At 42.0% G+C, this 16,077-nt stretch overlaps 1 protein-coding gene across 4 annotated transcripts in view; it reads right to left on the bottom strand.

Moving 5' to 3' along the window:
- SNTG1 (syntrophin gamma 1) overlaps positions 1-2,869 on the bottom strand; it is a 336,306-nt gene extending 333,437 nt beyond the window's left edge. For 3 of the 4 annotated variants that reach the window (XM_033057852.2, XM_033057895.2, XM_033057903.2), the window contains exon 1: positions 2,590-2,869. The gene's annotated coding sequence lies outside the window, so the exon portion shown is untranslated. The remainder of the gene's footprint in view (positions 1-2,589) is intronic. The other variant, XM_033057863.2, reaches the window with a different exon arrangement.
- Positions 2,870-16,077: the final 13,208 nt, after the last annotated feature.

Here is a 16,077-nt window from a genome sequence, read left to right as displayed (position 1 = left end):
CATAGAATTAAAACAAAAATGCATACTATAATGTTAAATATGGTGTACTTTGGAAATCCTGGGTTCAAAAGATACAAGCCAAGTGGGATGCAGAACATTAAACAGGATTCTAGCCTTACAGTGAAGCATGTGATTGCCACTCTGGAATTTTTAAAATTAAGAACTACACACATTGTAAAATAAAGTATCAATATGCAGGAAGGATTTCTGAAAAGTACCAAGTAAAAGATAAAGAAAATGTGTGAAGGTAAAGGAGGTTGATTGTTATCTTAAAAGTGGATTTTTAAATGATGTCTTTAAAGATCTCAAGTGTTACTTTCCCCTTTCTTTTTGAGTTTTCAACAGAAAAAGCAACATTTCTTTTTTTTTCTTGGACCTTGTGAAAATTTGGTTCCTTAGCCACGTAAAAGAGGGAAAATCTGACTGAAGTGAAAGTCTAGAGCATCATGTTCTTTAATTCAGTGATGGGGACCTTCATTAGATTATCTCATAGCTATGGGACAAGACACTGCAAAAGCCAAATGATAAATCATTAAATTATGTTTTCTTCCTCTCCAGGCAAGGAGTGAGTATAGCATTAGATTAGTTTGAAGGACTAAAAAGGAAAAAGAGGAGTCTGCAATATGCATTAGAAGTGACAAAGCTAATACAATTTTTAAACCCCGTTTGTTCATATAATCAGGCATAAGCACTTACTCATGCTAATTGTGGAAACCTCGAATGTAATACATAGCCCAAATGAATTCCTGATCAGTGCATGCTTCAGTGTTTCATGTTCTCCCTTGCACATGCCTAGTGAAAGCCTGCCACTCTGCAACAGAGGAAGGAATTACTACAATAGAACCATAGGCAGACTTTGCCAAAAACTATACTTTTTTTGATATGAGGCAGAATAAACTGAGTGTTTTAAGTAACGGATAGGTTTGCATCCCACTGTCTAGCAGCAGTTATTCTAATTGAGTTTCACAGCATCACCAGAGAGATGGAAATATGAACAAACCATAGGAACACTCTCCATAAACTGCACTGAAATAAATGACGCTCCCTTCGGCCAGTTTACCTTCCACCATTACGGGAAAGGATTAGTTTATCTTACAGCTATAAACTTGAGTTAGTTACATGTTCACCATACTGACATCCCAAAATTTTTTAATCTTATCGTGTCAATCTTGCATCTACATAAAAATGTGAATTTCAGCACATAAAAAGATCTCTTGCTGCTGACAACTCAAAGTGCATTAACCTGGAAGCCTTGAGATTGCCACACACACCCACACACTCATTTCAGTACAGATCTCACTGATTAGAAAATGAAATATCCAAAACTCAACAGATATTTCACACACAGTAGCATTTCTGCAGAAACATATGTTTCCAACACTGCAACTTTTACTTTCATCACTATTAGCAAGTTATTTTCCTAAGTTGTTTCCTACCCACATACCATGCCCAGTGCCCCTGCTGAAACTACCACATTCACTGAAACTGACTGAGCTCCTAGTGAAACATCAGAGTTTAGCTGTAAATCTGTGCAAATACTTTTATTCTGTGCTGCTTTCATGTTAGAATACAACATGCATCAAGGTCACTGTAACAGATTGCATTTTTCAGGCTCATAGAGAAGACACCGAGGAAATCAGTAAGAGCAAACTTAATTAAACAGTCAGTGTCTGAAGTTCTGCCTTCCCCCAAACCTGCCCAGAATTCACATCTCTATTCCCTGCATTTCAGAGTCAGGTCTTTTCACAGGTACGGGAAGGCAGGCAGCTTAGCTTAAACGCTATCACTGCTGAAAGGTGAACAGAACTCGTTCTTTGCAGTGTGACAGGTCTGCTCTGAGCTCTCCGAGTTTTCAGCTAGAGATTACAGCCCCATGGGCCTCTTTCTTTGAAGTGGAGTTCCTCTGAGAGCAGAATTAGTCCCCTGCCTGCAACCTGTCCTCCTTACACTGAAATAAATTACAGTCAACTTTTCCTTTCATTGCCATGTCAAGTATAGCAATAAATATCCACAGGCTAGAAGCAAACAAACAAGGCTGGACAAACCGCGACCTCACAGCAAGAGCATCTCAAAGGAAAACACCAGGCAGGGCACAAGAAAGTTAAAGGCATAAAAATCAAAACTCTAGGTTCACTATCTGAATCCACAAGCGCGTGTGAAAGGCTAACACGCATCTTGCCTCTCTCCCACAAGAAGCACTGATGGAAAGCACATTAAGAACTCCTACAATTTAGGTACAGCTCAGCAAAGAAGAGAGGGCATTTTACATTATAAAATGCCTGTAAGAAGGTATCACCTCTTACAGTTGCAGAAGTGGGAAGCGCTGGGACACGGAGCTTCCTTCCTGGCTATGCACCGGAGCACCGCACCAGCGGGATGCCCGCGGCGGACTCCAGCGGAGTTGGAGCGGGCTCCCCTGCGAGCCCGGCCACCAATCCCCCGCACCTTAACCCCCGAGAACTGCTGCTGGCGCTGCCGACCATCCTGCCCTCGAACTGGGAGCAAGAGACCAGCAGCTAAAAAAAAAAAAAAAAAAAAAAAAGTCACTCGAGACGAAGGGAACGCAGCGAAAAGGAAGCAAGCGCTTACTTGCCTATACAGCACCGCCGGACGACCTCCTCGCAGCTGTGAAGCGCTGTGCCGCTCGTCCTCCTCCTACCGCTCCGTGCTAGTTCCAAAATAATTCCTCCGGGCGCCGGCACATCCCCGGGCTCAGCCGAGGAGCGCAGGGAGCCCGGCCGCCTCGCCCCCCCGCCCGGTGCCCATGGTGTCAGCCACAGCCCGGCAAGTCGCGCTCCTTCCCGCCGGCGCTACCTCGGGGCGGGCGGCCGGCTAACACGGCATCGCACCCCGGCCGCCGCCGCGCTGAGGGGGAGCGTGGGGCTCCCCGCGCCCTTCCCGGAGACGGAGCGGGGGCGCCGGGCGGGGGCGTGCGGGGAGCAGCGCCGCCCCTCCGCGGCGGCGAGCGGCCAGGCGAGGCGCGGCGAGCCGAGGGGAGGCGAGGCGGCGCGGCGCCGCCACCGCGGCCGCAGCCAGGCGCGGCGATGCCGGCCCCGCCCGGGACCCCCGCCCGCCCCCCCGCCGCTCCCGGGGCGCTCCGTAACGCCGCCCCGCTGCCGGCGCCACCAGATCCGGTGACGCGCAGCCCTCCCCCGGGCCGGCCCCCGTGCCGGAGAGGGGCGAGCGGGCGGCGAGGCGGGAGCCGCTTCCCACGGGCGGCGGGAGGGTGAGCCGGGACCGCCGGGTGAGCGCGACCCCCGGCGCGCACGGACAGCGCGGTCCCGGGCGCGGCGCCGGAGCTGCCGGGCTGCCCGCGGGAGGCGGTGTTTCCCCGGCCGCGGGAGAGCCCGCGGAGCTCTCGCCGGTCCGAGGGAGCTGCGGTGCCCGCTCACCCCGTGCTCGGCAGGAAAGTTATCCGCCCCCCTCCTGCCTCACTGAGCCTCCGCTTTTTGCTCAGCTGACCAGGCTGCCCTTTCTGCCAGCTGTGTGATGGGTTTCGGCTGGCCGCTCGCCAGAAGGAACGTACATCGACCTCCCGTGTTGGGAAGAAATTTGGTGCCGGTTCTATCACTTTGCCTGGCTGGCTTGGCGCGGCAGAGGCGCTGCCTTCTCCCCGCCCTGGCTCCCAGCCTCTAACCCGGAGCACGGCTCTGCGGCGCCCACCGCTACCGGCACACAGCCAGCGCCGTTCTTCCGGGCTGCCTCGGGCAAGGAGGGGGACCAAAGAGAGCCAGAGGAACGAGGGGCAAACTGCCCTGTGCCTCCCAAAAGCCCTGCATGATCCTCGCCCTCCTGTTCCGCACGCTGGCGCTTCCAGCAGCGCACACGGCGCCCTGCCGGAGATCCCCCGCAGGCATGGCCCTCCCCGTCGGACAGCGCTGCAATGACACGCTCTAACGCAGCTATCAGTCACTTACCCAGGCACACCCATATATATAATACATATATATGTATGTACATTATGAACACACCCGCCCTACGCAAAGGCGACCGCCGCGGGGAAGCCGCATCTCCCTCCGGACGGGGCCGCCAGAAGTCGACCTGCCACGGCGAAGGCAGGCGGAGAATGAAGGGAGCAGGGAAAAGCAGCAGGAGAGAGCCCGAGCGGAGCCGGCCCTGGGCACCGCGCTGGCCCGGGCGGTGCCGGCACAGCCGGGCTCGCCGCCCGCCGGCGCTGCGGAGAGCTGCGGGCACGAATCCCGCCGAGCCTCTGCGCCTCCTTGGCTGGGAGAGAGCCCTGCCGTCGTGGGGCTTGTGCTGAACTGGGAGTGAGAGGAGCAGCAGTGGTCTCACCCGCATCCTCTGCGCCCCTTGGGAATGTTTCTCTGAGGATGTCAGGGAGGGTGCTCGCAATTAAAAGTCCGCTAAAAGGAGGTTGAGCTTTCCTTCTCTGTAGCTCCTCCGACAGCCCTTTTCCCTTCAACTTCTTTAGGCTTATAATGAAGAGTCGTTTCCACGGGCATCGTACATTTTTAGGGCTTTTCTTCACCAAGCTGGCACAAACTAAAATTTTGTTTCTGTTCCTTATGCACTCCTATTATAAATATTGCTTTCAACCATGTGCAGTGAGCTATTAAGGGAGGAAGGATTTAAAAAGACAACTTCATGCAAGCTACATGCAAAGTTAAGAGCGTTGCTCTGAAGAATAAAGCTGTCGGGTTGATAAATGTATTAAAAAATGCAGTGATAAGTTTCATGCCTAATTGAACACATTCCTACTTCAGTTCTCATCTTAGTATACAGATCTTTATTTTTCTTGTTTCTTAGTATTGAACTGATGTCGACAGAGTTCTTGATAGCTACAAACTAACCAAGCTATTTGTCCTGCTGTGGCCCTATTGAAAGATTGAATAGTTGAACTAACAATTCTCCCGACAAGACTGAAAAAATAAATTATTAAAGCTATACATATATGAGGGCTGGGGTGATTGAAAAACATGTCTGAGAATTGAAATAAGTGAAATGTAATGGACCAAAAGCTAATCAAAGACAGAAGTGAAGTCCACACCAAAGAGGGAAGTTTTTAAACAAAGTGGAAACAAATAATATTTTACGATCTTTTTATTACTTGTTGTAGAGTCAGTCCCACACTCTAATTCCAACAGGGACAACCTCCTTGGTTTTCACTGTAAGTCACCTATAGATTAAGGGGTACATAACCTGTTCCCCCATCTGTCAGAAGATCTGTCATTTTTCATGGAGATCTCCCACTTCATTCTTTGTGTGATGATGAAGAGTGGATAGCCCAAGCAAGAAAGCACGTTTCATTTCCCAAGAGGAAGCTGTTACATTTTAGTGCAGTATCTTTTAAACTATTCTTACATTTATTAAAATACATGAATGTCGCAAGTTTCATTACCACTAAGAATATCATGAAGATGAAGTCTACCAAGCCAGGTGAAAAAAGAGTACAGTATTTTTATAACTATTAGACACGTATGAAATAAGTGTGCATTCCAGTTTTACACACAATTAGAAGTTTACATTTGTGTTGTATTTTCTCTTCAAGCAGCACAGACACAACATGTGATTTCTACATATACAGAAATCAGATGTCAGGTAAACTTATGATGTTGTCAACAACATGAAGTAACATTTATAGTCAGAGTGCCAGAATTGCTTTTGTGTAGTATGGAGAATATGAATTAAGAAGTTTCACATAATAAGCTGATGGTAGATTGGCTTCTGTTTTAAATTCTTCAGCTTCAGCAGCCTGGCACCACTCACGTCACCAACAAGGATGGAGTGACAAAGGAGGAACAACATTAAAAATGGAAGAAATAGAGGCTAAGCATGAAGATAAATTGTCATTGTTTTAAAAAGAGGAGAATGAAAGGAAGAATTTTACCCACCAAGCAAGCGAGTGACACGTTTAGTAAAACTGTATTGACTACCTATCCATGAGAGATATTTTGTCTTCTTTTCTCTTTGCAAAATTACTACAGCATCCAATTTTATTTTTTGTTTCTTCTGAAAGTATAGCTCACTTTGATTGTGGGTAGGGGTTCTGACATTTGGCAGCCAAACACTTGTGTGTATGACTGTCACACATAAGCCTCATTCTGAAAGTGCTGGGAAATAAAGAGCAGAGAACTCAGGCTTTGAACAAGCGCACAGGAGAAGAAACTACCAGTTGTAGTGGACAAGTAGCGTGAATATATATAAGGAAGATGCTAAGATGCCTTGGGAAATAAAGAGTGTTTTTTGTCCAACATCACTGCAACATTAGGTTTTCCATTCCTGTAGCAGGTCCTACCACCTCTGGGAACTCATAATGGCTGATGGGTTATTAATTGATTCTGCAAAAATAGAATTAATCTATTTTCAATATCCACTTTTGTAAAAGATAGTCAGAGTAGCAAATGTAACACCATTATGGACAGGTGTCACAATTTATAGAAAGTAGATCACAAGACCATCTATAAGCACCTTGGTACTTCCTATCAAGGTGCAAATGAGGAGCACATTTCCAGTTTCTGATGATATCATTTTGTTTTTAATTTCCTTTCACAGACTGATAATAATCCACAAAACTATGTAAAAAAATCTATGAATATATTCCCTCTTTTTTTTCCCAACAATTTGTCCAAACTAAGCTTCACAAAAACACGACATTTACTGGTATCTGCTACCCTTATATAAAATAATGTGTCATTTGTCACCATGGCTTGTAATCTGAAAATATGACTGGGGAAATGATGGAGACCGAAATAGCCTTTTACAGTCTGTAGGTGGCCAAAAAATTCTGCAGCTATATTCCATAATATTTCTTGCTGTCGTGATTTTTTTCACAAGAGCGCACGTCAATCTGCTTAAAAGTCTCACTCACATGGGCCCAAAGAGAGACATGGGGGTTTGTTCAAATTGTAACCAAATATAGTAGCACATTAAAATCCCTCTTTACACATGTAAACAGGATATTAGCAATTCCATAAATTCTACACAAATTTTTACTTTGAAATTCTGGGCTTTTCAAATCTTCTCAAGGCTTGGAGAATTTAAACCCATATGCATTGAAACCTAACAGCAGAGAATCTCAAGCATAGCTGGGAAATTCAGTCTTAATATCATTCCTTAATCCTAAATTTTACACGCAGCCTGTATATCCTGTTCAGTACTGTTATTATTTATGGTAGTTTATAAATGGCTTGCATGTCATTAATAGGTATTTTTAACTTAGAAGAGAATTTGGATAAAATTTTTAACAAAGGGTTGTAACTACTGTCAAGGAAATTATCAGCTCTATCTGCTTTAGTAATTAATTTATTAAAATCAACTATCACAAACTAAAGAGACAAGTAAAAAAAATCATAGGCTATAAATAGCAGGATCTAAGAAAATTATTGATTATCTTGTTTTATTCTCAACCAAGAAAAAATATCTTTGCATTCTAATAAATATCCTATTTCTTTACCAAAAGGGGATAAATTTCCCTTATTTGCATTTAAAGTTGTACACATTGCGAAGCTTGAATTTTTTTCCCCATTTGGAAGAAAAATAACTTATAAAAATGTAATCTGAAAATAACTAATATACATTCTTTAGGATTTATAAGTCTCCATAAGAAAACTAAAATATAAAATACTACTAAGGATAGGAAAGAATTTATTTCTATTAACGTCACAATTTTTGAACTGATAGTTAAAAGATGAGATAGGGTAATTCAGATCTGGGATGTGATCTTCAGATAATTTAATTTTTTAAAGCATTTTGAGATATGTGTGGGTGCAGGTGTAGTTTATAAAAATGATTAGTACATTCCTATCATTAAAGATCATTTGTACATACTTGAGGCAACTTTTGCAGATGGAAGTCTCAGCTCCAGAGTTGAATTCACTTCACAAAGTGTGGCTTAGGTACACAATTACACAATATCTCCCTTTACAGATAATCCCTTGCAGGTGGGTATTAGGACACGGTCCGGCCAGCATCTTCAGCCTGGCCCAGGAGTGTGCCTGTGGGAGGATGAAGAGAGCAAGCACTATTTAATCAGTAAATACTCTCAGATGGCTCAGGGCTTTTTTCACGTTTGTAGCTCCCAGGGAGAAGAGATAAAAAGAAGCTGCTTCCATGGCTACCAAAGAAGTGGAGGGGTGGTTCTGCCTATGGATGAAGGAGGCAAGCCTTCCCATCCTGGAGCAACCACAGCATCCCTCCAAACCTTCAATAGGAAGGACAGCTGCTTCAGCTCAGAATTTTCTCTCCTCAGTTCCACAACGGCCATGTGGTGCTCTATGAATGAATTCAGTGTTTGCTGTGAATGCAAGAAGTGGTAGCTGCACTGCAGAGAAGGAGATGTAGGTGTCTCTTGGTGTGGGGAACATGGTGGTGTATGTATGCTGAACACTGTGCTGATAACCAGTGAATATGAAAAAGTGAGAACCTGGCCTGCTTGGGCTGTCCTGTAAAAGCTAAGCAGTTTTCTGTCACAATGCATGAGGGTTGCATGCATGACCTGCACCTAACCCTAGGGAAACCATCTGGCCTCTGGTAGCTGTACCATTTTCTGTTGTTTATTGCAGAAACTGACTCCAGGTCAGAACTGTGTGACTTCACTGCATGGATGAGTCAAATACTCCAGATCCTTTGCTGCTCAATGAATAAGAATGGCTTTTCCATCAGTCTTGAAGTTTTGGGGGTTTACCTGCCTCTCCTGACCATGGAGCAACAGCTTAACAGCTGTGAAGTTGCTCCCAACATCACTGTGTGCTTCTCCCACCACTCTGGATGCCTCTGCTGAACACAGACATGATTCTTACTCACAGAGCTCCCAATCGTCCAGCTTTGTAGAGCTCTGTGGCACTGGTCTTTGCTCAGCCCTCATCTGATGTTGCACAGCCCTTTCTTCTCAGCACAGCCTGCCCCTGCCTTTAGGCCATCTTGGTTAGCTGTCTGTCAGAAAGGATAGTGTTTGCCACCTGAGTGGTTTTCCATGGTTTCCAGGGACCAAAATGGAGATAAAGCTCAAGAGTAGAAATGCAATTAAAAACACACTTTTGACTTAGTTGTTGTTTTACTTTTTAAGCAGTTTACTTTAATCACAGTAAACTAATGTCAACTTCCCTCCTTCAGTCTGACACAAATTATGTAACAAGCAGAGCTTTATGTGGGTCCTATTCCTTGGAAGAAGCACTCCTGGGGACCCCTCCGCCTCAATGTGCTGCTCCAGAATTACAGCTGAGGGATTTTTAGGACATACATTGCAGGACAGCTTCCTGCAGGATGTCTAGATCCTATGAGGCTCAATGGCCCCTGGGGACTGGGCTGGGATGGTGACAAAGTCAGGTCCAAGGTCAAGCTGGGAAAAAAAGACTCACAGATCAGGGTCTAGTGCCCTCAGGGCCCTTGTGGATGATTCAAATAGGAAATACAGTTTTTCACTTCTGAAATAAATCTGCTCACAGACATCCCTATCATGAAGGTTTTCTGTTCTGTAGATGTGTGTGCCAGATTATTCTCATTACAAAAACATGAAGGCACCAAGCCGAAGCTTCAGCTCTGATACAGCATTTCGCAAGAGCTGTTGATTCCAAGGCAAACCAAGCCTTATGCAATTCCAGCACCATTTTGCTCACAGAAAAAACTACCCACAGCCTCTCATTCAGAAGTCATGAACCATTTTTTTTTCAATAAGTATAAGAAACACACAATTTTTTTCCTAATTTTTATACAGAGAAGAACATTTTGTCATGGTACCTTTGAAGTGTTCCTACTGAGACGCATTTAGCAGCAATGAAACCTAGGAATGAATTTGGATTATCCACAACTACTTGTATTTTACAGTAATACAGTAATTTCACGAATACAAGCCGCACCATTTTGACTAAGATTTTGCTCACAAACCGGAAATGCGGCTAATACTCAGGAGCGGCTAATATGTGAATAATTTTCTGACATTTACTACCTCAGAAGTGCCAGCCAGGGTGCCGAGCCGAGCAGCTGCAAAGCCGGCATTTCGCGATTGTTACAAATTGTTACTCTGTTGCGCCGCACATGGAGCCTGGCTCCCTGCAGGCAGCATGGGGGGCGGGGAGAGAGGAGGGAGAGCTCTCTCCTTCCCTCCTCTGCCGCAGCCCAGGGGAGAGACGGGGGGGCCCCGTGCTGCCATTGCCGCGGCTTGGGGAGGTGGCGGGGTGCTCCGTCCCCTCCCGCTGCCACCGCCGCGGGAGCAGGGGGGGCTCCATCCCTGCCTGCCACCACAGGGCAGCACCGGACCATGGTGACTGAGCCCAGTGGCAGCGGCGGCTGGCCCCGAGCGGCCCCGCCGAGCGGCAGTGCCGGGCTGGGCCACCTGGCCCCATCAGCAGCCCTGAGCGGGCCGAGCCTGCACAGCCTTAGCTGAGCCAGTAAACCCCACCCTGCCGCCGTTCTGTTACTAATTGGCAACTTTGTTGCATGCGGGTCCTCGCTGCGAACGACAGAGTGGCTTATACTCAGGTGTGGTTTATTTATGGACCAAGAATGAAATATTTGCCAACACCCAGAGATGCGGCTTATACTCAGTGTGGCTTGTATTCTTTAAATTACTGTAATCTGTCTTCCAAGTGTTACCTCTCTATATTATATATTTTTAATATTTTTTTTCACAGAAATAAAATAAGAGATGGAATAAATGTGGTGTGTTTTCTCAAGTTATAGGTGAGATCTGCTAAAACTATGAATGACGTCTGCATCCTCTGAGTCCTGTATCAGTTCTCTGGTCTTGCTACCTGCATGATCTTCCCCTTCTCTGAAGGAAACTCTCCTGACCCAGCCCTGACCCAGGCAATTGTAGGAAAGCCTAAGTCACACTTGCAGACTGGAAAAAAACAAAATTAATGTAGTATATATAAGTTTCACCAATCATTTCAGCAATTCTTTGTAAAAGGAGGAAAAATAAATGCAGAATTGCAAAACAAAAAAAAAAAGCAAAAATGATTGCAGAATTATAGCCTTAAAATCTTGATACTGGATTTAATAATCCATTTTCTCTAGAAACAACATACAATCTATTTTGTGTCCTTGATGACATGGAAGTTGTTGATCAACTTCTATCTGAATCTCAGTTGCTGACTTTTGCAAATTTTGTGCCCAGTAACTACTCATTTGCTCATAAAGGTATTTTTCCTTCTTTTGCTACAAATGGGTGTGAAAAAAGAATTAATTTATTCTCTTCTGTACATATTTTATTATTTTATTTGGCTCTGTTATCATAATGAAAGGTTGACTGAAAAAAACCCCTAAGGTCTATTTAAATAAACCAAATTAAATTATTTATTTATTTATTTACAAATATTAAATTTACTCTTAAGTATATTCTGAATCTGTTTCTCCCTTAATAATATCTATCAAAAATGATCTGGTATTATCTGCAGATGTGATGAAAATAGCCATAGTTTAATATGTACTCAAATATGTACTTAATTGCAGCTTGCTCGTGATGAAAACAAACCACTTGTCAGTATGTAATAGCTGAACACTGTAGTTTTTATAGGTTAATTAGCCTTCAACATGGGTCTCAGCTTTAAAAAAAAAAGATAAGAGTAGGCATGCATCTCAAAGCATCTTTTTTTTCATTGCACATTTTGCTTGGAGACTAACTATAAATGAGTCACAGATTTATCACAAAGTTATTAAATCCTTAGGAAAACCCATCTTGGGTAAATTTGCATGGTTGTGAAATAATGATGAAATCCTGTATTTTTTTTCAAAGTGGCAGTAGTCAGTCAGTTAGATTTTTATGCCAACACTATTGTGAATGCTTTAAGGAAGTGTTAACTCTTTTACTTAATTTTAAAGGAAAAGATCGAGTTAACATTTGGGGTTAATATTTGTTTCCCAATTTTGATTAATAGCTTGTAAAAGAAACAAAAAAAACCCCCAAAGAATTTGCATGAGGTTTGATAAAAAGCTAGAAGAGATTTAAATATATACAATACATACATTTTAGAAATTAAATCTTTTTGGAATTTTATAAAGGACAAGAAATGGGGAGAAAGTACGTTTTTATTTGGAGGAAAGTGCTGTGGTGCTGTGTTGATAAAATATCTCAAAAATTTTCCAGATAAATAAAAAATTCAGAAAAGCTGCCTTAGCACCTCCCTTCACATCAGTGGAAAAGTTTATAGTATTTTCTTCTTTAATTCAGTATAGTGATTTTTTTTTTCCTAACAAGAAAAAAATTTAAGTATTCTCTGTTCTGATAAATATCCCTTTGTTTTGACGCTTGCTTCAAAACACAATTCTGTAAATCTGAGTTGGTGCCACTGTGGCTTTCCACCGAAATGATAAATTTACAAATTTGATAATGGTATTTTTCAATAAATTGGCTTTTCTGCAACAGAAGCATTATATCAAAGCAAACAAACAAACAACACCCCCCACCTCCCCCCCAAAAAAGGTCTAATTCTGTTTATAGAAAAAATCCACGTACCAGTTTATGTACTGCTCATGCAAGGTGTTATGACTGATTGACATCTGAAACCAAGGTAGTATTGATGAGTGTTGATCTATATCAAAGCTTCTCTGTGCCGTTGTATCAAACTGAAGGCTGGAACAATCTCGTGCAGCAGCTCCCATACAGGAGTTGATGTACAGTTGCCAATAGCCAAATAATTTGCTTTCAACACCTGTGCTGATTAGCTGTAGAGGTTTTACATTAACATGCTGACTCCCTCTCTGCTGTGAGAAAAGATTGTTCACCTGAAGCCATTTCAGGGAGAAAGAGACACATTTTGACAGACTGGTATACTGAGGGGGAAAAAAAAAACCTCAAAGCTGAAATATGGCAATTGCCATTATAAAGCTTATTTCTGATAAAAAGAGAGGGGTTCATATCTGTAACCTACTCTTCACGTTCTTTCTGATAGGCAAAAGGCTCTGTCTGGTCTTTAGGGTTCTCTTGTTTAAATTATGGGTTTTGCTTGTGGCTTCCTCTGGTCATGAAATGGTTTAGTGCTCCTGGATCATAGAGGAGAATCACTTAGGAGATATTCCGCAGTCTCTTGTGATTAAGTACCCTATTAAAACTACAACCCAGACATGAAGATCCTGTAGAGAGACTCTGAAGGCTGACATTTGGAGTTAAAAGGGATCTTAGAAAACCTCTTACATCTGTCTGGCAAACTCAGATTTATTCACATCGACCCTCCTGAACTTGGTATTCTAGCCTGAGCAATAATCCAAGATCTTTCATGAAACTGCATTCCCCCAAGCCTCCTTAATATTGCCAGCTCTTAGATAATGGAGCTTAAAGACACCCCGAGATCTTTTAACCCTGAGCTATTTTGCAGCCCTCACTAAGCTGCATGTTGCTCAAATAGTAACAGCTCAGATGCTGTCTTTAGGCTGTTTTCTTTTGATACTGTAGTCAGGGAATCTCTCCTGTCCACTGTTGCTCATTCAGAGTGTGAAAACATGAGCACTTATTATTATTATTTACATATTCTATCCATCTGTGTTTAAGACTCCAAGAATAAAAGAGAAATAGTGCAATACAGAGCTCTTCACAATATTGGGAATAATTATTATAATTTTTAAATGGTGGATGAAGAGGGTCATGGGGAGCTGTGCATGCATCCAACATACACAGTACAGGTCCCTGAAAATCAGCAACCATGGCTCTGCTATTCTGAATACAGAAAAATACTGTAGTTCAAAAGAACTCTGAAGTACTGATTGCTAAACTGTTAGTGTTGTTCTCACTGTCTTTAATTCACATGTAAATAATAAATTAAACCATTACTTCTCGGAAGAATTTGCACAAAATGAAGCATAAATATCCAATGATACCTGAATAAAACATTTCATAAGTGTTTCAATGCTGACAGTACAAACATCAATTATGTAATCTATAATTTGTACATCTATGGACAAATGTCTTCCAAAATAAGAAAATGCCACGTAGTGGCAAGTTGGAAATCAGATTGGAAATGCTGACAATATGTGGACTTGTGATTTTAAAAGTTAAAAAAGATAAAAGTCTAAAAAAAATTCAAAAAGAAAATATGGGCACACTCTTTACCAACAATGACAGTTATGCTTGCAGGCTCCCAGCAATTCTTAAACTGAGAATTCTCAAGATATTAACAGAATCTAAAAAAAAAAAAAAAAAAAAAAAAGGACAAAATTACTTATTTTTTTAAAACTTCCAATAAAAGGTTTTTAAAGTATTTAAAGTATTTCTAACAATTGGTTTGTATTTATAAAATGGTTTTTAAAAGCAATATCTGTTCATTATGTGTGACACGGATGTGGTTCCATATAGGTGTGTCTTGGATGACAATTAATTCTTTGTGATTACAAATTGGAAATTCGTTTGGGATTACAACTCAGCATTATTGCTGTGAGTTCATAAATTAATCCCACTAAGTTCATTAAAGAAAAAACTCTGAAAAATTAAAATTGCTACTTTTTCTCTAAGTCAGTTCTCTGAAAGACTTTTATCAATTAGATATTTTACTAAAAAACATCAATTATAGAGCTCCCTATAGTAAACAGTGCTATAACAAACAATATGCAATGTGGGTTTGGTGTTGCAGCCCTTAAGACTGAGTGAGAAAAGAGACTTAACTCCATGAATATTGAGAAACTGCTGCATTAGTTTTTTTCTAAAAATGCTAAAAATTGGGAGGGAAAGTCATATTTGTTACTATTTGTTTCTGTGATTTTGATTCAAAGACTGCTTGAATCAATGGAAATTACTCTCCACTTATACATAATTGCCTGATGGTCTGGATGAAAGAAGTATAGGTTTTCTGATCTATTAATTTGAGGATGAAAGACCTGGTCCCACATTATTGGGAAGAGTGGCTTAACATGAAACCCTCACCATTTCTCTGACTACCAAGCAACAGGCCTCCTGTTTCAAGAAGGTCCCATTTTATAGTCAAAATGAACATTTCAAAAGAATTTCAATTAGCAGAAATATCCACTTATTATGGAGTGGTTGAAAACAAATCCCCAAACCTCAGAAGCTGCTATGAAACAGAATTGTTGTCAGCTCTGCTATTGCCCACAAAGGACTTTGAATCAGACCCATTATCCCTTTAATCTCTTTATGTGTTTCCCATGAGCAGAGGACAGAAATGAAAACGGAAAGCTCTGTGCATCAATGACCTAGATCAGACTACTGAGTTCATAGCTAGAACAGTAAAATATCCCTGTCCAAGCTCTCCTTCTGCCAACAAGAGCTGAGATAACAGGAAAAGATAATACAAAAGTAAGACGTGTATGGGGTGGGGAGTAAATATTTATTTTCTTACAGAAAAATGTACTTAAAATGTATATAGGATTTATTCTCTATTTAGTGGCTAACCGTGAAGAGCTGGAAGCACCATTACTACCTCCTAGTTCCCAATATTATTTCCTAAAAATCTACTGTAAGCAAACCAAATATTGGCCAACTCTGCCTTGGAAATACTTCTGAAAGGGATGAGTAACCTTCTTCTTTCAGAAGGGGAAAACATTAGTTATCCTCTAGCCAGGCTGGCAGCTGCTATAATCATTCCTGTAATTTAAAGGCCTAGTTTACTGTGAGGAACACTGATAAGTGTCTGTGGACAGATATCTAGCAATTTTTAGCACTTTTCATTCTTCAGGTTCTGAAAGACATTTTTATGTCTTAGTTTACATGCATACCTAAACTGAGTCACTTGTGATGGTGAATCCAGCTGTTAGATTATCTGTTAGTTTTTGGCACACACTGCAATAACTGCAGCAATTCCTTATGCTTAGAAGATGAGATGCTCACTTTGTGAGTACTGGAAACGATAGTAAGTGCTAGTTTCCTATTAATGTGATATTTGACAGGCAGAGAAACGAATGCAGACAGCTCTAGCAGGAAACTGAAAACTGGCTACTAGCATTGTGATGGTAACAGTCACAACTGCTTTGTTATTCCATTTCAAAACCTGTAAGACAGTGATGGTGTCAATGTTCATCCCTTTGATAAGGGAATTGTTGTGCAGAATACTCTAGAATCACATTTTAATGTTCTGTTTAATACACTATAACCTTACCTTTTTATCTCCTTTCTTCAAAATGTTAACAAAATTAAAGTTTCCCTGCAGTTTTGCCTAAAAGAGTAATTTTAATTCA

The sequence above is a fragment of the Catharus ustulatus genome, chromosome 1, assembly GCF_009819885.2.
Source record: "Catharus ustulatus isolate bCatUst1 chromosome 1, bCatUst1.pri.v2, whole genome shotgun sequence".
Lineage (NCBI taxonomy): Eukaryota > Metazoa > Chordata > Aves > Passeriformes > Turdidae > Catharus > Catharus ustulatus.
The sequence above is the reverse complement of the archived record's forward strand: the minus strand, read 5'-3'. Positions and strand labels throughout refer to the sequence as shown.